This window comes from Mixophyes fleayi, chromosome 2 (assembly GCF_038048845.1).
Source record: "Mixophyes fleayi isolate aMixFle1 chromosome 2, aMixFle1.hap1, whole genome shotgun sequence".
Lineage (NCBI taxonomy): Eukaryota > Metazoa > Chordata > Amphibia > Anura > Limnodynastidae > Mixophyes > Mixophyes fleayi.
This window is the reverse complement of record NC_134403.1, coordinates 232,775,856-232,797,820: the sequence shown is the minus strand read 5'-3', so window position 1 is coordinate 232,797,820 and position 21,965 is coordinate 232,775,856. Positions and strand designations below refer to the sequence as shown.

The 21,965-nt window shown below is 43.0% G+C and overlaps 1 pseudogene; it reads left to right on the top strand.

The window, feature by feature from the left end:
• The first annotated feature begins 2,933 nt into the window (after nt 1-2,933).
• Nucleotides 2,934-3,051, top strand: LOC142141972 (5S ribosomal RNA; annotated as a pseudogene).
• Nucleotides 3,052-21,965: the final 18,914 nt, after the last annotated feature.

The following is a 21,965-nucleotide window of genomic DNA, read 5'->3' as shown; positions in this document are numbered from 1 at the left end:
ACTTGGTCATCTCGGGTAGAACATATGTCCCTGGGGACTCGGGCAGAACACCCTTGGCAGGAGACAGCCTGGACTGGGCGGATGACTTAGCAGGAGGCCTGGATTAGGCAGAAGGCTAGGTAGAAGGCCCGGACTGGGCACCAGGCTTGAAAGGAGGCCCGGTCTGGGCACCAGGCTTGGAAGGAGGCCCGGTATGGGCACCAGGCTTGGAAGGAACAGCACTGTGAGAAGCCTCAGCGCAGACAGCACTGTGAGAAGCCTAAGTGCAGACAGCATTAAGTGGCAACTCGGGCTGAACCGCATGTAGTGGTGACTCGGGCTGAACTGCATGGAGTGGCAATCTCTCCGGAGAAGACTGGAGGGACAGAACCCTCTCTGGAGATGTCTGGAGGGACAGGACCCTCTCTGGAGTTGACTGGAGGGACAGGACCCTCTCTGGAGTTGACTGGAGGGACAGAACCCTTTCTGGAGATGACTGGAGGGACAGGACGCTCTCTGGAGATGACTGGAGGGACAGGACCCTCTCTGGAGATGACTGGAGGGGCAGCACCCCCTCTGGAATGGACTGCAAGGCAGTGCCCCCTCTGGAACAGACTGAGGGGACAGGGCTCTCACGGAAGCAGACAATGCTTCTGGAATGGAGACAGAAGCTTGCGACTCAGAGCTGGAAACAAAGGCTGAGTATGGTCGTGGTCTACCCAGTGAACAGACTGGTAAAAAAAACTGTACATCACTGGCATAGTAAAGACATAGTTTGTTGAGCCTTCTGCACCATCACTCCTCCTCAGTCAGGTGGGGGTGTGGAGAACCTGGAATTTTCTACAGGGTTCTCGATTAACTGCGATTTTGTGGTAGGATTATTAAAAGGTGCTGCTTGCAAAGAATCAAAGGCAGACAAAGTTGGTTGGGATATGTTAGCAGCATAATTAGACTCCTTATAGCAAGATACAGACTCAGAAGGGTGTATAGCAGTAACGAGTTTGTCCCTGGGAAAAAAATTTTCAAGACCAAAGGTAATCGAGCAGGATTTATTAGTGATGGAAACTGGAAGTTGCTTAAGCACTTTATTTAGCAAAGAAGATACTTGCGAGATTTGAGTGCGTAGTTAGAGAATGTCCACTTAAAGCATCTAGAACATTGGATTTTTGAAGGAAATAGTAGCCATGGTCTTTAGAATGTTGGATACGGAGTAAGCCAATACCCTGGGAATCCTCTACACAAGGGAAGAAAGCGTGCAACAGCAGGCTCGGTTTTAGGGCCAGATCATACTGTCAGGGTTCCCAAGGTAAGACCACGGGGAGAAGGTAGGTGAACTATGTGCTTTATTAGAAACACAGGTAATACAGGTTCAGGATGCAAAACTGGTAAGGCAGTAATATAACCAAATAGATAAAAAATAAATGCAGGTAGTGCTAAACTCCAATAAAAACAAGAGCAGCTATTATTAAAAGGGAATATCCTATCCCTTTGAAAGTCTAACAAAAATAGTAAAATAATTACGCTCAATTGTCTTAACAGTGGGTTTAGAAATATTGGACCAAAAGTGGTACTAACATTGCGAGGATAACATAGAGTAAAAACAATACATTTAATAATACAAACAAATAAGTAAAATGGTGATCACTTAATGAAACAATGGCATAGCAAATGGTGATAAAAGATCACACAAACAAGTTATGGAAGTCCAATTATATAGGGGCAGTAGAGGCTACTACAAATTGCCCTGTGTGGAGATGGTGTGTCCTTATCATCCAAACAAGTCACAAGAGGTAACAGGGTCCAATGAACAGTTTAAAAACCAACCTCAAACAATCCAGAAATAAAAATGGAGTCCAGCGGTGTCTCCTATCTAACTTACGATACAGGGATCCCCGTTTTGTTGCACAGCGCTAACCGCACTCACGCGGTGAATCCTTGGTTATAGAAAAAGGTACAGAAATGGTATCAGACTTCCAAGACAAGAAGTATGATACCGAATTGGTTCTGGATGCATTTGACAAACTTAAACACACAGAGCGCAATACACTATTACAATACAAGAACACCAACACTACTGTATCGACAACAAACGGTGATCAGATTTATTTTATTTCTGACTATTCAAGGGGAGCATATAAACTCAAGAACATAATCAAAAAACATTGGCATATCCTGCAGAAAGATGATACTGTAGGATCCCTTCTACCGGAACATCCCAAAATTGTATTCCGAAAAGCCCCAAATTTGAAGCAAACTCTTGTTAAAAACCATATAAAAAACAATAACTCGAAGACCAACTGGCTTAGTGCATCTAGCCGTAAACCTGGCTTTTCTTACTGTGGTAGATGTAGCAACTGCAAGTGTCTAAACCACAGGTCCACTACCAACACTACGGAATTTTATTCCACACACAATAAAACTAGGTTCAACATAAAGGACTTTATCACTTGTGATACAAAAAACGTGATTTATGTACTTGAATGTCCCTGTTAAAAACAGTACGTAGGGCGAACAATTAGGTCTCTGAAAGTTAGAATAGGAGAACATATAAGGAACATCAAAAATGGGTTTGAAAAACATCACCTTTCCAACCATTTTAAATTAAAACATAATTGTGATCCTAAAGGTCTTAGTTTTATTGGTATTAAACATGTACAGATGAATTGGAGAGGAGGGAATCATATTAAAAGAATCAATAGGGAGGAGTCGAAGATGATTCTCCTCCTGAACACTCTGCTACCACGAGGACTTAATGCTGAGTTTGACCTCATGATTTGATATTAAACTGTCCATTCTCCTCCCCCTCCTCTATCTCCCTTAATCCTTTTATCAGTGACGTAGTCCATAGGTCTGGTTGGTTTACCATGATGTACATAGAACACCACCATCTGTGTGCATATTTGTTCAGTTCACCATAAAGCTACACCAGTCCCCCAAGGCGATATCTCTGTGTATGCTACTACCATAACACTCTGGCAATGCCCAACCTCTATCGAACTTGGAAGCCAAGCAGAGTGTGCCAGACTAGTACCAAGAAGGGAGACCGCTTGGGAATATCTGGTATAGTAGGTATACATGTCTGAGAATAATTATCCCATTTTGGGGAGGACTGGTCAATGGTAAATATGTGTACTACTGGACATGATGTGATACATTTATTACGCATGCCTCTGCATTATTTTTAAGAATCATAGATACACTCTGGACATCACTTATGACTCGCTCTGATTTAAACATGTATTTGGTTGATGATTCCTCGGATGTTGAAGAGGAATCAATTTACCTAGCCAGGTCCTCGATATTTGAGCCTCTACTTTTTGTTGAGGGTCATTACTCTAACCACTGTAGCTATCTAGTCCTTTAGTTCCTTGTCTTTATTATATTGATTTAATTTTATTTATTTATTTTATTTATTTATTTTATTTTTATTTTATATTTATTTTTATTTTTATTATTATTATTATTATTATTATTACTATTTTTCTTATTGTACGCCTACCACTTAATTTTTACCTCTACTTTTATCTGAATTTAATTACATGATTAACCACTTATTGTTACTCTGATTTACTTTGACCACAATTACCCTTGCCAATGTTTATTATGATGCTGATTATGCGGATTAATATGGATATTATTGTTCCCTATGTCAACTAAGTACCCGATATTTTGTTATTTATGGTTACCCATCCCCTTTATTTATTCCACTAAGGGTACATTACTAAACAAATCTATGGTAGATTAGACTCATTACAAATAAGGAATAGACATTATGCTATAAACCTTGGTATATATTTATTTGTGATTTATGTAACAATTTAAATGTAATAGCAATCAATACCTACCTTTGAATTGACCCTGCTCCCCAGGTCCGCATGTCTAATTTGCCAATTATACGGACCACGAATGTTTAGATACATTGCAATAAGTAGTAGACATTACGCTGCAAACTTTGGTATTTTTTATTCTGTAATTAATGTAATAGCAATCAATGTCTGCCCTTAATTGATTCTGCTTCATAAATTCACCATGTCTAATTGCTAATTACACGGACTACCAGCAGCTATATAAGCACACAAAGATTGACTCGGAATCATTCACCTCTTAAGAAATTCGCTAGAGCGAATGAAACGCGTTGGAACACGCCCCTACATTTCTGATGTCATCCGGAAGTAGCGTGCGTTCCACTGTGGAACGCATGCCATCTACTTCCTGCTGTCGGCAACTCACTATCACCAAGGATTCACAGCGTGAGCGCGGTTAGCGCCGTGCAACAAAAGGGGGATCCCTGTATCGTAAGTTAGATAGGAGACACCGCTGGACTCCATTTTTATTTCTGGATTGTTTGAGGTTGGTTTTTAAACTGTTCATTGGACCCTGTTACCTCTTGTGACTTGTTTGAATGATAAGGACACACCATCTCCACACAGGGCAATTTGCAGTAGCCTCTACTGCCCCTATATAATTGGACTTCCATAACTTGTTTGTGTGATCTTTTATCACCATTTGCTATGCCATTTTTTCATTAAGTGATCACCATTTTACTTATTTGTTTGTATTATTAAATGTATTTTTTTACTCTGTTATCCTCGCAATGTTAGTACCACTTTTGGTCCAATATTTCTAAACCCACTGTTAAGACAATTGAGCGCAATTATTTTACTATTTTTGTTGGTAATATAACCACAGTTCTTAACAGTGGAATAGGCAATGCTGTAAAGCGATGGAGAGATGCAGTAGTCAGCGGGTATGCAGGGTTTGATACGTCTGGAAACGTGTCGATAAGAGTAGCCTGCGGGTTACAGCATTGGATACTTCTGGGTAGGGGGTGAGACGAGTAGCCTGTGGGTTGCAGGGTTGGATACCTCTGGAAAGGTGGTGAGACGAGTAGCCTGCAGGTTTGGATACTTCTGGAAAGGTGGTGAGACGAGTAGCTTGCGGGTTGCAGGGTTGGATATGTCTGGGAAGGTGGTGAGACTAGTATCCTGCGGGTTGTAGGGTTGGATACCTCTGAGAAGGTGGGGAGACGAGTAGCCTGCGCGTTGCAGGGTTGGATATCTCTGGAAAGGCGGTGAGACGAGTAGCCTGCGGGTTGCAGGGTTGAATACCTCTGTAAAGGTGGTGAGATGAGTAGAACAGGTAGCAATAATCTGCAGAGCATTACCACAGGATACTGGAGTAGACACAGGGATCTGCAATCTATATTTCTACGTTCACTGTTTCTGCAGTCCCAAAAAATAGGAACTGCAATCAATATTACTACATTCACTGTTTCTGCAGTCCAAAAAATAGGAACTGCAATCTATATTTCTCTGTTCACTGTTTCTGCAGTCCCAAAAAATAGGAACTGCAATCAATATTACTACGTTCACTGTTTCTGCAGTCCAAAAAAATAGGAACTGCAATCTATATTACTACGTTCACTGTTTCTGCAGTCCCAAAAAATAGGAATTGCAATCAATATTACTACATTCACTGTTTCTGCAGTCCAAAAAAATAGGAACTGCAATCTATATTACTACGTTCACTGTTTCAGCAGTCCCAAAGTGTGTGTGGTTTAGGGGTACGCTCTCTTGTGCTGCATATAATGGAGTACAAAAATTTGGAGGATAAAGTAGGGAAAGATCAAGACCCACTTCCTCCTAATGCTGAAGCTGCTGCCACTAGTCATGACATAGACAATGAAATGCCATCAACGTCGTCTGCCAAGGGCGATGCCCAATCTTAACCTAAAAGACCCGCTGGCGGGGATGCTGAGAACATCTGGTCCGGACTGAAGGACCTGCCAACCATTGCAGACATGTCTACTGTCACTGCATTGGATGCTGTCACAATTGAAAAAATGGTGGAGGATTACTTTGCTGACACCATCCAAGTAGACATGTCAGACAGTCTATATTCTTACTGGCAGGAAAAAAAGCCAGTTTGGAAGCCCCTGTACAAACTGGCTCTATTTTACCTGAGTTGTCCCCCCTCCAGTGTGTACTCGGAAAGAGTTTTTAGTGCAGCGGGGAACCTGGTCAGTGAGCGGCGAAGGAGGTTGCTTCCGCAAAATGTTGAAAAAATGATGTTCATAAAAATTAATTATCAATTCCTCAATCAAGAACAGCACTGATCTCAAGAGACTACAGAGGGACCTGTGGTTGTGGAGTCCAGCGGGGACGAATTGATAATGTGTGAGGATGAGGAAGTACACACTGAAGGGGGCGAGGAATCAGAGGATGAGGATGAGGATGACATCTTGCCTCAGTAGAGCCAGTTTACTTTGTACAGGGAGAGATGAACAGCTTTTTTTGTGTGGGGGCCCAAACAAACCAATCATTTCAGCCACAGTTTTGTAGGCCCTGTCGCTGAAATGATTGGTTTGTTAAAGTGCGCATGTCCTATTTCAACAACATCAGGGTGGGTGGGAGGGCCCAAGGACAATTCCATCTTGCAACTCTTTTTTTGGCATTTTGTGACCGTCCAACAGTCATTTGCCATGAGCATGAAGTACGACAGTAGTCATCCTAAGGCAAAGCGGATAACTGCAGCCTTAACAGCTATGTTGGTGTTAGACGTGCATCCGGTGTCCGCCATCTGTGCAGTGGAATTTAGACAGTTGAAGGAGGTATTGTGGCCCCGGTACCAAATTGGGTACCGGGGCCACTTTACTACGCAGTCCAGAAATCTTAGTATCAGATATTAAACTACGTTCACTGTCCCTGCTACATCAAAAAAGCATGAACATGCCCTGCCATCAACAAAAACAAGAGGTAGTGATGCGCTTGAACTCCACCCTCTATATGCTGCAGAGGATGGAGGAGCAGCCATCTGTGCAGTGGAATTTAGACAAGTTGAAGGAGGTATTGTGGGCCCGGTACCAAATTGGGTACCGGGGCCACTCCACTACGCAGTCCAGAAATCTTAGTATCAGATATTAAACTACGTTCACTGTTCCTGCAGTGCAGAAATATTAGTATCAGATATTAAATTACGTTCACTGTTCCTGCTACATCAAAAAGCATGAACCTGCCCTGCCATCAACAAAAACAAGAGGTAGTGACACGCTTGAACTTCACCCTCTATATGTTGCAGAGGATGGAGGAGCAGAAAAAGGCCATTCAAGCCTACACAGCCACCTACGATGGGCCACGTGTTTGTGTCGCTTTGCTTAGACATCCAGCTACCTCGGTGCAACCTTTTGGACTAAAAACAATATTGTGAGGTGTGAGGTGTTCACAATAGACTGGAAATTAGTGAAAATTAATGTTATTGAGGTTAATAATAGTGTAGGAGTGAAACAAAAACTGAAATATGGATTTTAGCACTTTTTATGGTCTTTTTTAAAAAAAAATCAGAACCCAAAACCCAAAATCAGAACCAAAACCTTTCGTGGGGTGTTTTGGCAAAACAAATCAGAACCCAAAACCTCAAGCTAATCAGAACCCAAAACCCAAAACACCAAAAGTGCCCGGTGCACACCCTTACAAATAAGGCACATGCAGCTCATCTGGCTACATTTAAGGACAAGGTGGTCAAGATTAAGAACATCCATGATATCCATAGTTAAGAATACTAACAGTGGGATTAGGGAAAATACAACAATAATCATCCACCAGTACAAACTCCTTCCTAAAACCAGGTGCACTAGTACCAAAAAGCAAAAAAAATACTTTAAAAAGGGGATTTTAATATGAAAATAGGAGACCCATTGCACCCATACTTTGTTGAACGATTTAGATGTGTTGTGAATAATACCTGACATATATTCCATTTTATACATGTATCAGTTTCTACCAATGATCATCTGAAGAGTTGGGGCAAGTGGTTGTTTCCAAGCTGTAGCTATTTGACATAGGGCAGCAGAGACTATGGGCCTGAGTCATTAAGTAGAGCAAAGCATAAAAAAGAAGTAACTTTGCACCTTGGCAAAACCATGTTTTGCAAGGGGAAGTACCCACCCTCTGGAGGACCCAGGAGTGTTTCACAAACCACATTGGGTGAGTTGTGCTGCTAAATAATGGCTGATTACTGTCTGATTTTTTTTTTGTTTCAGTGATTAGTCCACAAACCTTTTTCTGGCCTAAATTGTTGGCAAGCATGGAGTCGGCTTGATTAGTCTTATCATAAAATGTTTGTTGTAATTTCTTAACAGTGTTTGCTGCTCAGCATGCCAGAATTGCATATAGTGGACCTTTGAGTGTGGTAATCTGTGCCAAGAGAGCTGAAGAGGGGTGTAGTTTGTGTTGGGACATCATGAAGGTTAGCTGAGTCTCAAGGGCGATAATCTCCTGAGAAGCCAATTTTTTAGCAGCTGTGGCTTTGCTTATCAGCCTACCTCTAATGGTGGCCTTATGGGCTTCCCAAAGGATGCCCAGTACAATTTTGTCAGAGGTCTTAAGTTCAAAATAGTTTGTGATAGCATCCTTCATCTTGTGATATGTCATCTGTGACAACAGAATAGAGTCATCAAGACGCTAATGACGAGAATGTGGGGCCACTTTAATCAAAATGATATCAACCCCTGGGTGGTTAGTCCCTGTAAGGGAGACAAAGTCTTTAGCATCAGCATTTTTAAGCCGCAATGTATCATGTCAATCTAAAGTAGGATACAGAATAGTGTTAAAGTCCCTAGCGAAAGTATATGACCCTGTGTAAGGCACCCAATGCGTTTCAATACCTCAGAAAAGAAGGTGCTCTGACATTGCTAAGGTGCATAAAGAAAGATGAGTGTGATTTGTTCAGAGCGAAGGGTGCCATTTAAAATCAGATATCGGACGTTTGGGTCATAGTATTATTTAGTCAACAGAAAAGGTTCTCTGTTGTGTATTAATATCGCTACTGTCAGGCACCATCCTCGTTGTTCCTCCGATATGCGGGGACGGACGCCTTAAGGATCTCGGCCGGAGAAACAGGCGTGCCGCGCCCCCAGCTTCCTCCTCTGTCGGACCCATGCGCCCTGATCCGTCCTGTTGCCTAGCAACGGGGCGCTTCATTTGGCATGCAGCGTGCCTGTCCGTGCCTCCTTCTGCTTCCTCCAATCCCTGCTCCCCTGCTCCTATTTAAACCTGGCTCTGGCGCCAGATCTTGTGGTCCCCGCTGTTCCTCCACTATGCGGGGACGGACGCCGTTAGGGTCTCAGCCGGGGCACCCTGTTGCTTAGCAACAGGCATGCTGCGCCCCCAGCTTCCACCTCTGTCGGGCGCATGTGCCGTTGCAACGGGACACTTCATTCGGCATGCAGCGTGCCTCTCTATGCCTCCTCTTGCTTCCTCCAATCCCTGCTCTCCTGCTCCGATTTAAACCTGGCTCCATTAGGGTGCTAGAGTAGCAGGTTCCTGTTTCCAGAATATTCATTGTGGTTTATTATTGGATTCTGACCCAGCGCTCCTGACTATTCTCCTGGATTGTGTATTACCGTTGTGACCCGGCTTGTTGACCATTCTCCTGTATTCATAATGTTCCTGCGACCTTTGTCTGTTTGACTACCCGTTTGGATCCTCCTTTGTACCTTATATTCCCGATTGGCTTCTGACCCGGCCGTCTGACCCTTCTTGCCGCTACACTGATAACTGGCTAGTAGGACTGCGACCTGCGTGCCCTGTGCAGCGAAGTCCAAACCTCCTTGCGGGGGTCCCTGGCGAACACCAGGGACACGTTAGACTCCGCACCTGCTAGTTCAGTAGTGCTAATACCGGTTAGTGGCTCTCTTCACTCAAGTTTACGGCTAAGGCCAGACAGCTACACCTCATTTTTATAAATGTTTGAGTGTATTGCTCACTTTGGAGATGCATGTGTTTGACCTGTAAGGTGAGTCTCCTGAAGAAAAACTATGTTGTCTCTCTCCCTCCTGCAGGCTCCCAGGACCACTGTCCGTTTAGTAGGCAAGTTCAGACCATTCACGTTAATTGAGAAGACCTTGAGTGAGATAGGTGGTGAGAAGAACAAAAGTACTGTATAACATCAAGAAAAGAGTTTGCAAAAACAGGGAAAACAGAAGATAAATCAATGCACCTGGAATCCTGGGGAGTGGCTGGGGAAAACGAGGGGGATGCAGCAGGTAAAGAGGAGACAGGAAAAGTAAGAAAGAGGAGGTCTATTAAAGCCAAAACCCTGGGCAGGGCCATAGATGAAAGACTTGGGGGGGGGGGGGGGTTAGCTAAGCAAGAAAGTGGAGCCCCAGTGAGGGACCATGTGTAAATTTCTAGCATAAAATACTGGAGTGACAGAAAAAAGAGGTGTGGAGTGACTATGTGAACAGGAAGGGGGGTATAGGGGAGGGGGAAATAGGGATAGGAAGTAGAAAGGGGTGGAATGGTGTGGACAAAGGGGTTGGGGGGAAAGGTGAGGTACTAAGGGAAGAAGGGGAAATAGGGATACAGGGCATCAAGGAAAAGGAGGGAGGGGGAGATGAAGTAAGGGGGGAGAGGGAATAAATGGGGAGAGGAAGAGAAACTGGGAAAGAGAAAAGATGGGAACGAAAAGAGAAAAAAAGGGGGGGCTAATGGCAATAAACCTAGGTAATATAAACATGCTGTAACATTGTAATAACACCATAATTAACTTGCAAAATATAGGATTGTTTGCCTACATCCATTTTTGCAAGTATATCAAAGGACAATAGGTCTGTGATATGTCAAGACCTGAGACCGCGAAAGAATGCAGGTACATTGATGTGCCTTTGAAATCGATGTTTCATTCCAGAAAAGTGGAGTCTTTGGCCAAGCGATGTCCTACCTTGGTCCATTCAGGAGGAGGTGGTCGATCTCTGGGAGACCTTGTGGAGCTGCTACAGGCAGATGGCAAGGTTGTGTCTGGGAGGATATCAAGTTTGGATAGAATATTTTGTCCTTGATCTAGGAATTTGGCCAAAAGGACAGAGTTCCCGGCAAACACTTGTAGTTGGAAAGAGAACCCTCAACCTTAGCGTAAGTTATGTTAGAGAATCCGTGTCACAGGCTGAAGGTCTCTACATTTCTGGATAGTAGAAGGAGCCAAATCTTGAAACAGTTGCATATCCTGAAAATTGATCATGTCGACCAACTTAGTGGCATTAAGCAGTTTTTTTTAGTTTGGCAATAATGAAGGCGAACTATGATGTCTCGAGGCCTTTGGTGAGTGGCTGGTTTAGTTATAGGGGCTCAATGTGCCCGATCCATCAGGAATGCCATAGCAAGGTACGGGAGTAGATGGTTAAAGAGGCCAGTAAGTAAATCAGGCAAAGAAGAGTTTGTCTGGATTCTGGAACATGACAAATCCTCAAATTATTTTGCTGCCACCTGTTCTCTTGATCTTCTTGTTTCTCTTTCACAGAGTCCATCTTAGCCCGTTGCAGGGCTAGCTCTGTCTCAAATGTTACTTGAGGGAGACCGATATAATCAGATTTAGATTCAATAGTACAAACATCTAGAAGACATCTAGAAATAATCTACATCTGCTGTAGCCTAACTCTGCACAACTTCTTAGATTGCACAGGACATTGCTCCTAGGTAATTCTTTTAATACCCACAATTGTACTATTTTACTCAAAAATCCCAATGTTTGCAAAAATATTTTTCTTACTCTCCTTTCATGGTATTATCTTCAGAACTATATCCTCCTCCATCCTTCCTGCAACACACATCTCTGTCCACATTGCCCCTTCATTACTCTGCTCACCTCTAGTTAACACTCAATAACTTATTTCCTATTTAAATTCAATAGTTGTAACAGCCTCACCCTGTCGCCAGAAACAAAAAGGACACTCATGTTACAATCTTCGTTCCTACTTATCCTCATTACTTCTATTAGCTGGTGTCAGTAGGTATCACCTAATCCAGGTCCCCCACACTTCTCCCACACACATACAGTATATCTGAACACTACCGAAATCCAGCAAACCTCAAACGCATCACCTCCCATCTCTTCCAAAGTCCTTTAAATGTGTCCTTTGGAATGCACACTCTGATTGTAACAAATTTACCTCAATACGTGACCTCTTTTTCTCAAACAACCTCAACCTTCTTGCTATAACAGAAACATTGCTCACACAATCAGACACTGCAGCCCTTTCACATGGTGGCTTCCATTTCCCCCACACTCCCAGACCTGAAGGCAGACAAGGAGGTGGGGTTGGACTACTTCTCCCCCACGGTACACATTCACAGTTTTACATGTTCACATCTATTGAAGTACATACTGGTAGGATATTTAACCCATTTTCTATGTGTGTTGCTATGATATATCGCCTCCCCCCCCCCCCCCCCCCCGGACTACACCAAAAATTTCTTGAACATTTCTCTGCATAACTCCCTCACTTCTTATCATCTGACTTCCCCACCATCATCATAGGTGATTTCAACATCCCTATTGCTAATCCACATTCCAATACTGCTTCAAAACTGCTCTCTCATCTACTCACTTGACCCCTCTCAGTGGATTGAATCCGCTATTCATCAGAGCCGTCACTGTCTTGATCTTGCTTTCACTAGACTATGCTTGGTTTTTGATTTCCTTAACACTCCTTTACCCCTCTCAGTTCTTCACCTTATTAACAACTCGCTCACCCCCAGTTCTTTACCCTCACCGCTATCAAACTCTTCCAAGCCTCTTCATATCCTCAGGAATATTAACTTAAAGTTTTCGCCTCTCCAACACCTTCTCTCCCCAATTTCTACATCCTCCTCACCTGATAGGGCAGTTCCTTATTTTCTCCAAACCCTAGCAATTGCCCTTGATCAAGTGGCTCCAGTGCCTCCTCATACACCGCATATACTTCGTTGTCAACCGTGGCACACTAAAGTAACACAAAATCTCCAAAAACTCTCTCGCAAAGCAGAACGCCACTGGCGCAAATATTGTACCTCTAAAGATTTCATCACATATATTGCTATCTACCACTCCTATCGAAATGCTCTGGACACTGCAAAGCAAACATGCTTCCAATCTCTCATCTATGCTCGGGCTTTTAACCCCAAACGCATTTTTAACACATTTTAATCTCTTCTAAACCCTCCCACCTCAAACCCCCCCGACTACCATTAGTGCGCAGGATTTTGTTTCCTATTTCAAGGACAAGATTGATTAGATCCGACTTGAAATGGTATCATCTCCCTCGACAAGCAATCAGCTCAATTCCTTTGTAGCGCCCTCAGACACCCTCTCTTCATTAGATCCCACAAACGAAGAGGAAGTTTCTACTCTCTTCTTATCTTTCTTCTCTATCTTCTGCCCCCTTGATTCATACCCTCACCAGCAGTGATCACTCTTATTCTGAAAAAACGAAATTCTGACTAAAACTCTCAAATTATCGCCCCATCTCTCAGCTCCCATGCTCCTCCAAGCTTTTCGACAGAATTGTCTACTGTCACACGCTGCTCATTCGGCTTCCATAGACAAAGACTGAGACATTCATCTGTGTCTCATTAACAGACTTCAAACCTCTAAGTTCTGATCTGCGCATGTGCAGACTGATTACCTGTCTACTTCTAATTAAGATTCCTATTGGTTCCTGTTTTGGCTCCAGACTTGAAAAGGTACTTCCTCCCTTTCCTCTGGGCCTGTTGATCAAGTTACCTGTCTGGTTAGGTTCCTACCTATTCATTGAGTTCTAATCTGGATCGTCAGTGCCTCTGCTGTGTTGCTACTCCACGGGCTGTACCGCTCAAACTGCACCTGCCTCTGCTGTGTTGCTACTCCACGGACTGTACCGTTCAAACTGCACCTGCCTCTGCTGTGTTGCTTCTCCATGGGCTGTACCGCTCAAGCTGCACCTGCCTCTGCTGTGTTGCTACTCCACGGGCTGTACCGCTCAAGCTGCACCTGCCTTTACTGTGTTGCTACTCCATGGGCTGTACCGCTCAAGCTGCACCTGCCTCTGCTGTGTTGCTACTCCATGGGCTGTACCGCTCAAGCTGCACCTGCCTCTGCTGTGTTGCTACTCCACGGACTGTACCGCTCAAACTGCACCTGCCTCTGCTGTGTTGCTTCTCCATGGGCTGTACCGCTCAAGCTGCACCTGCCTCTGCTGTGTTGCTACTCCACGGGCTGTACCGCTCAAGCTGCACCTGCCTTTACTGTGTTACTACTCCACGGGCTGTACAGCTCAAGCTGCACCTGCCTCTGCTGTGTTGCTACACCACGGGCTATATTGCTGAAGCTGCAACTGTCTCTGCTGTGTGCTACTCCACGGGCTATATCGCTCAAGCTGCAACCACCTCTGCTGTGTGCTACTCCACGGGCTATACTGCTCAAGCTGCAACCACCTCCGCTGTGTGTTACTCCATGGGCTATACCGCTCAAGCTGCAACCACCTCTGCTGTGTGCTACTCCACGGGCTATACTGCTCAAGCTGCAACCATCTCCACTGTGTGTTACTCCACGGGCTATACTGCTCAAGCTGCACCTGTCTCCGCTGTGTGCTACTCCACGGGCTATACTGCTCAAGCTACACGTGCCTCCGCTGTATCGCTGATCCTAGGACTGGACTGCTTAAACCACACCTGACTGCGTCAGGCTACTATTCTATTGTTTCAAGTCATCTTTCTGAGCCGTCCTGTTCAAGCTTCATCTACTCCGCATTGGCCTCTGTGGCTCAGTGGCACTACAGGTTGTATCATCAAGCTGCTTGTTGTTCTCTTCTCTGGCTAAACTGTTCATGTATTAATGAAAGTATTAAGGCATTGTATAGTACCTGATCCCTGCTGCAACTATTGTGATTATATTGCTACCTGGACTGTTACTCTTTCCTCTGATGTGTGCTGCTCTATTGTGATACCATATACCTGCTGTCTTATTCTTTCCACCTTATTGCTGGACTGTTCATTCTATGCCATATCTAATTACATGCTGATTGTTCACTTTGCATATGATGTTGCCAGTGGCTCTGCCCACCTTGTACTACGCTCCTAGTGTCTATATATATATCAAGACTTTCCTGTTAATTCATCCAGTCATCATTAAACCGCTGATTGTACTTTTATCCTGCATCTGTCATCTATTGATCCTCAGGCTACTACTACCACCACTTGCCAGTGTGTTACCATACTCTCACTCCTCGAGGATCCATTCCTATAACACCTATTGTCCAGAATACCAAACCGTGACATCTACACTCGCCTCACACACTTTCTTACAGCAAACAACCTACTGGATCCTCTTCAATCAGGCTTTCGCTCTCAACACTCCACAGAGACTGCGCTGACCAAGGTTGTCAATGATTTGATCACTGCTAAAACTAAAGGCCATTCCTCTCTTCTAATTCTCCTGGATCTCTATGCCGCATTTGACACTGTTGACCACTCTCTCCTCATACAAACGATACAATCCCTAGGTCTTGAAGGCACTGTCCTATCCTGTTTCTCATCCTACTTATCTAATCACTCTTTCAGTGTTAATTTCTCTGGAACAACCTCCACTCCGCTTGCTTTATAAGTTGGAGTACCACAAGGCTCAGTCCTAGATCCTCTACTATTCTCTATCTACACCACTTTTCTTGGAAAACTAATAAGCTCCTTTGGATTTCAGTATCATCTCTATGCAGATGATGCACAAATTTCGCTATCCTCTCCTGATCTCTCACCCTCTGTGTTACTGACTGCCTTTCTGCCATTTTGTTTTGGATGTCCTCTCGCCAATTCAAACTCCATCTTTCAAAAACAGAATTAATGATATTCCCACCCAAGAACAGACGCTTCCTGCCTGATATTTCTATTTCTGTTGATAACATGACCATAAATTCCACCCCGCAAGCCTGCTGCCTAGGTGTTATCCTTTTCTCACAACTATCCTTTGTTACCCAGATCGACTCTATATCTAAATCATGTTACATACATCTAAAACACATTTCGAGAATATGCACATATCATACACAAGACACTGCAAAAACTTTAATTCATGCACTCATCTCCCACATTGACTATTGCAATTCCCTCCTTACTGGTCTTCCCAAAATCAGACTCAAACCCCTACAATCAATTTTGCATGTAGCGGCTAGATTGATTTTCCTTGCAAATTGTTCTTCTTCTGCTGAGCCACGCTTTCATTCTCTACAATGGTTGCCTGCTTGTCAACGAATCCAATATAAAATTCTTCTACTAACATACAAGGCCATCAACAAAATTGCACCGACAGGGCCTGATTAAGTGTTCCAGCCGCCCCAGGCTAACACACCGGTTGCTGCCCTCCCCCCGCGCGCGCGCCACCCGCCCCAACCAGTACCTATATTTCTATATTTATACACAGTGTTCAAAGTGGAAACTTAGAACAGTTTACAATTAAGGCAGTAGAAGTGGAGGTATGTAATTCCACAGTCTGCCAGCCCACTTCACCACTGTGTGTGTGCGAGTATATACGTGTGTGTGTGTGTGTGTGTGTGTGTGTGTGTGTGTGTGTGTGTGTGTGTGTGTGTATATGCACAAAATTGTAAAATATTAATTAATACATAAAAACACATAGGTCCTGATTCATTAAGGTTAAGGAAATCCCCCAAAAATTGCAACTTTGCATGTGGGCAAAACCATGTTGCATTGGAGGGGATGTAAATTAAAATGTGGGGACAGGTTTATAGTTGGGGTAGGGCATGTCCTAGATCAACTTTAAATTGTATGCTACATGAAAAAACAGCCAGTATTTAACTTATGTGCAAAATAATAAACTAATATGTAGAGATGAGCGGGCTCGGATTTCGCAAATCCGAGCCCACCCGAACAGTGCGGATCCGATGGGATCCGAGCACTGTTCAGGAACTTCCGCCTGCCAAATGAATCCAAAACGAGGCTATGACATCCAAGTCTCGCGTCGGATCTCATGAGACTCGGATGTCATAAATTCCCCGCTCGCGGCCGCCATCTTCATTCTGCCTGTGTTTAGTGAAGAGGGAGGTTGTGGTTTGGGAGCCCCTGTATATATATCTTCAGTGAGAAGCCTTTTGCACAATTTTAGGTACATCTGATGCAGGAACCAGCATAGTTATTAGGTATGCTGACAGATTCTAGTGTAATGACATAAATGAGCTACTAACAACAAGCAGAAATTTATTAGGAGTAAAAAGAAAAAGCTATTAATGTATTTCTTGGAGTGCTAGTAGTCAGGAATCCAGTGTGGGTTGTACAGAGTCTTTTTGTCGGGGAAGAAGTAGAGTATACTGCAGGCAGATAAATACCCATTTACACATAATTAAATGCTACTTGTCTGTATTTCCTGCTATTAGTAAAAACCCTTTTATATTAAAATGTGTTTGTGTGCTTAAAGGATGCAGCTCCCAGCAGCAGGAGTGCCCATGTTACAATCACTATACAGAGCACTACAAGGTAAAAAGTCATTCCAGATTTTCAGTGTCCTGCTGAGTCCAGTGGTGCTTTTGTCCTGTGCTTTGTTCTGCTAAGTCCATAGTTATTTTAAAATTATCCAAAAATCATAAAAAAAAAAAAAAAACAATTATGGAAAAATAATTAAAAATTTGCTTTAAAAAATTGTACAAAAATAATTGAAAAAAAATATAAAAAAATTATTTAAAACGTATAAAAAAAATTCTAGTGCAATATATTCTTGCAGTCCAGAAATATTACTACTGCAATACCTACGTTCACTGTTCTTGCAGTCCAGAAATACTAGTATCAGATATTAAACTACGTTCACTGTTCCTGCAGTGCAGAAATATTAGTATCAGATATTAAACTACGTTCACTGTTCCTGCAGTGCAGAAATATTAGTATCAGATATTAAACTACGTTCACTGTTCCTGCTACATCAAAAAAGCATGAACATGCCCTGCCATCAACTAAAACAAGAGGTAGTGACGTGCTTGAACTCCACCCTCTATATGCTGCAGAGGATGGAGGAGCAGCAAAAAAGCCATTCAAGCCTACACAGCCACCTACGATGAGCCACGTGTTTGTGCCGCCCACTTGTGTCGCTTAGCTTAGACATCCAGCTACCTCGGTGCAACCTTTTGGACTAAAAACAATATTGTGAGGTGTGAGGTGTTCAGAATAGACTGGAAATTAGTGGAAATTAATATTATTGAGGTTAATAATAGTGTAGGAGTGGGAAAAAAAACCAAAATATGGATTTTAGCACTTTTTTTGCTTTTTTAAAAAAAAATCAGAACCCAAAATCAGAACCAAAACCTTTCATGGGGTGTTTTGGCAAAACAAATCAGAACCCAAAACCTCAAGCTAATCAGAACCCAAAACCCAAAACACCAAAAGTGGCCGGTGCACACCCCTACTAATATGTACCCCTTGCATTGTTACATGGTTTTGTTCAGGTGAAAACTTACTTATTTTTTTTAATTACTTACATTCATGAATCAGGCCCACATTAGTTTGAAAAAACAATAAAATGTCACTAAAGTAAAAATCCACATTCAAAGTTAGACAGATTGCGCTGTTCTCTATTACCTGATCTTGCAGTGCAGACTACCTGATGTTCTCTCTTGCAGCGTTGTTTTCAGTTGGCTTCTGGAACATTGGGGTCCTGTATTGAAAATGTGCAAAAATTTAAAATGTTAACAAACCCTGAATGATTCAAACACAGCACTCCATTATGACCAAATAAAACAACCCCTTACTACAGGCATATATAGATAATAAAAGATATAAAAATAATTTATAATAATATACTAACATCTACCAACCCCTGACAGTCAGTTAATTAACCCCCCAGCCCTTAGTCAATTTATAATTTTTATGACCCCTGCAGCTTATTCTCCCCCCCCCCTCCCCTCAAGTCATGATCTCACCTCTGGCCCCCATATAGAGAAAAATATTTATCCCCCTGCAGCTTACCCCTCCCTGCGTCATGATATGTGCAACTGCCCCCCTCATAGAGAATAATAAGTAAAGCCACTCAGCTTATTATCCCAACCCCAGAATCGGGGGTGGGATAATAGGGCAAAAAAAAGGTTTATCTTCCACCAGCGCTGCCCCCCCCCCCCCCCCCCCCGACCCAGCGCCCCAGGCTGTTGGCTGATCAGGCCCTGTGCACCGACATACATCTCTTCACTTGTCTCAAAATATCTCCCAACTCGACACCTCCTTTCTGCACAAGATCTGCATCTCTTTTCCACTCACATCACATCCTCTCTTTCCTGGTTACAGGACTTTTTTCGGGTTTCACCCACTTTGTTGAATTCCCTCACTCGCACAATAAGATTTTCCTCCAGTCTTCAAACTTTCAAGCGTTCTCTGAAAACCCACCTCTTCAGACAATCTTATGATATTCCTCAACCATCAGCTTAATCTCCCTAGGTTACCCTATTTCCACCCTCTACACAGCTAACACAAGACAACAACCCATTGACCAACATTGCTGTGTGACTGATCATACAGCCCACTAAATACCTTTTACCTTAGCATTCTAGCTGAAAAATATGCAATAAGGTGTAGCACTTAAACTTGTGTATCAAACTCCCATTGTCCCATAGATTATAAGCTTGCGAGCAGGGCCCTCTTACCTATATGTCTGTATGTATTTCCCAGTATTGTTTTATTGCTGTTTGTTCCCAATTGTAAAGCGTAACAAAATATGCTGGCGCTATATAAATAAATGTTGAGTGTCAGTTCTAAAGCCAAGAGCCACTATTTCTGATTTGAATTCAACACTAGCTTTTTTAAGTTATTGTTGGAAAGTAAGGTTAATGTCGTGCTAGGTTAGTAGTAGCTGCTTTAACGATGGGATCAATATCCACCCCCACAGGGAGTTAGGGCTTGAAAAGCGAGGTTGACCGACAGGTGGTTAGGAAATCACAGTCTTTTTAGAAGAGGCTTCAAATATAGGGGCTGTGCCACCTGCAGCTTGCTTCCAGTCTTTAGTGGTCATAGTGATTGTAAATTTATATTATTACATTTTTTATTTTATTTTTTATTTCTATTATTTATGTTTTTTTGTTTTTGGGAGTTATCTTCTTTTTCTTTTTATTTCCCTCTTGTTTCTCTCTTTTCGCCTGAATTTTGTGGTTTCCACTTTATTTAATTTGTTGGTTTTTTTTTTCCAGTGTGATAAAAGAATAAGAGGTAGCAGAAGAAGGGGAAGAGCTATGTGAAGAGGTAAGCTGGTAGGAGGTGTAGGGAAGATGGAGCTCTCCAGTCAAAGCATAATGGCCTCTCAAGGTTTGGGGCTCAGAAGGGGCCTACATCAAATATAGAAATTACAGAATAATGGGAATGTTCAGAGTCACAGCATAGTTAGGCCACAGAGACTGTGATGAGGCACAGCAATACAACAATCTGGGATGGAAGTTTGTCCAAAAAATGTTAAAGTCTGTATGATCGCCAAACTTGATAAGAGTTAATAAATGTCAATGTGGACAAAATGCAATAATAGCAAACATCCACTAGATGGCAGCAGAGTCTCAAATAGAAAATGAAGTTAGCAGTCTGATCGGGTCAACCAGATTGTCAGGCCAAGCAGAGGCAGAGAGTGTAAAACTGCAGGCCAGTACTCACTGTTGAGAGCCACTATCGATGAGGCAAATAGGGCAGCAGGTTCGGGGACCTTGATACAGGAGATAGGATGACAGAACCAGGAGGATTCTGATGATTAGAGTCCTGGTGCGCAGTAGTTTGGAGGCTGTAAAGAAAATTCGACAAGCCTGCAGAGCACCGGTGCTGTCAGCATTTCAAATACCTTTGTGGAAAGTAAAGCCATTGAAGATCGGGTCCACAGCTGCATGTAGTGTCAGCGATGGAGATTTGCACAGTAGAGGCAGAATGACAGTGGGGAGTCATGCCGCAGAACAATGAGCCCAAGGGATGGCTGCAGATGCAGGTGAGTAGAAAATTCCAAGCATCATCATCATCATCAACATTTATTTATATAGCGCCAGCAAATTCCATAGCACTTTACAGTTTGGGACAAACGTAGTACTAGACAATATTGAGTAATACAGACAAAGAGATGAGAAGGCCCTGCTCGCAATCTTACGATCTATGGGACACTGCACATTTGGGACTGGCAGGAGACAGGTCGGCAGTATGAGTGGGGGATGGAGCTTAAGTGTAGTAATTGACCGCTGGTAGCAATGGCCGCCATATAGGCTGTGAGCTCACCCCACAGTGAATATGGAAAGCCAGGCTCCTGTGTTCGTTGCCGGGATTGTGCGCTCTGTGTAAAAAGCCTAGTGTAGCGGTGGGGTTAATGATAGGTGGCTGTGTTGTGCCGCATGCTGTTCAGTATTCCGAGATGGGGAGAGGAAATACAGAACTCAATGGCCGAGCGGGACCACTGAATACGAGTATTGCTCGGGAATACAATGTCTCTGTTCACTGAAGCTTTCAGGCCCCAATCGAACAGAAATACAGTTGGTTGGGGTGGGAGGGACCCGGAGAGACCCCCAAATGGTAGTAGATACTTTCAGTAGTGGAGAGAGCAGATCAGGGACACGTCCGCCATCTTCAGCTCGCAAGCCATGTCCCCCAACATAATTTTTTTTCAAAACAAAGGTTTTTTAATCACATCTGTAGATATTTGTAAGTATTAAATTAAGTGGTTAATCCATGCTTTAAAACTGTAATTATGCTGAATTTTGAAAGCTTAGAGTTAATTATATTAATGAAATAGTAGAAAGTGTTCAATAGTAAGCATAATCAAACTGTTAACAAAGGAATTAACCACCTAATTAGACTTATAAATATCTATTGATGTGGTAAGAAACAGTTATTACTGCTAGGTCACTCCAGAAGGGTTTCCATACATCAGTCTAGTCTATAACTAGCCATTTGTTTAATAATGGAAAACTCTTTAGATTGAACTTTTGACATGCACTTCAATGTGAACACTTATTATATGGGATAGTCTTGATTCTAGGGAACTATCCTGCCATCCTTATTGGCAATAATGTTGAGAGTTATGTCCCGCTCATTGCAGATAGTGTTCATTGCAATGAACAGGTATATTTAGGGCAGGGGTGTTGGGAGTGGTCTAGCTAGGCAAGCCATTAGGGGAATTGGACACAACCCCATCTGCCTATCCCAATACTCAAACTTAGAATGCTAGGAGTTATGGCTAACTGTATCTTGAGGAAG